General features: G+C 31.4%; 1 pseudogene; it reads left to right on the top strand.

Annotated features, from left to right (window-relative positions):
• Positions 1–304: 304 nt before the first annotated feature.
• Positions 305–462, top strand: LOC114210220 (U2 spliceosomal RNA; annotated as a pseudogene).
• The last annotated feature ends 604 nt before the right edge of the window (positions 463–1,066 follow it).

Here is a 1,066-nt window from a genome sequence, read left to right as displayed (position 1 = left end):
CATGATGTTACATGTTTCCATCTAGTCTTAGATGCTACAGAGGGAAAAGTGAAGAAAAAGGACAGATTAAAATCTTGAGTTGACTGGAATTCAAATCTGCCCACTTCTAAGTAGATACAAAGTCAAATCATTCATGAGCAACTGATTTCCATAATCAGAAAGTAAAGAGAGAGATATTTCTGCCCATCAGAAGCATAAAATGGCTATAGAAACATTTATGCTTGCTAGACTCTGTTTCTAATCATTTTAAATATATAAGCTCATTTTATTCTCTAAACAACTCTTTGAGGTAAATACTATTTTTATCGCTTCTTGGCCTTTTGGCTAAGATCAAGTGTCGTATCTGTTTTTATCAGCAATTTAAAAATGAGCAAACTTAAGAGAGCTCATGAACTTAACTCGTAAGAGTGCTATACTTCACAATGGGAATATTTTCTATCTACTTAATTTTATGCACATTTTATTTTTTATCTCCATCTCTCCTCTTCATAGCATATATTCTTTGTTGATAATAACTATTACATTTCTTGTTTGTCTCATTTTTAACTTAGCCACTTGAAATCTTTAGACTTTTATGTTCCTTCCTTTGGCAATATTGCTCCCTCATCTCCCATAACTTTTTACTTGTGATTTTGTGTTATCAAGCAGGCTGAGTTAATAAAAGTTTTTACTCTACATGTTTCATGTCCAAATAGTTCATTTCTGCTGATAGATTTTCACAAGATATTCATAACAATTAACTCACAGAGTTTTTATAAAGTGAGTAGAAGCCGGATAAATGATTCATGAATTCAAGGGCCAGAATAAGTGTCCAAAAATCAAATGAATTGGTGAAAGGCCATATGATATACTGCATTATAGTATATGCAATATATTGTTCATATAAAATAAATTTATTTCCATTATTTGTCAGCAGTCAAAGCAAGTATGAAATTTACTTTCCCAAATTATTTTTGAGAAATTATAGCATACTATAAGATAAGGGCCTAGACCTTAAAGTCTGACAGATCTAGATGCCAGTCCCAGTTCCTCTAGCTTATTAAGTGTTTAATTTGAGACAAATTCC

The sequence above is a fragment of the Eumetopias jubatus genome, unplaced genomic scaffold (assembly GCF_037043125.1).
Source record: "Eumetopias jubatus isolate StellerSeaLion01/CBP00866 unplaced genomic scaffold, mEumJub1_p1.0 scaffold_2, whole genome shotgun sequence".
In the NCBI taxonomy this organism is placed as follows: Eukaryota; Metazoa; Chordata; class Mammalia; order Carnivora; family Otariidae; genus Eumetopias; species Eumetopias jubatus.
Note: the sequence above shows the minus strand (reverse complement) of the source record. Positions and strands in the feature narration are given on the sequence as shown.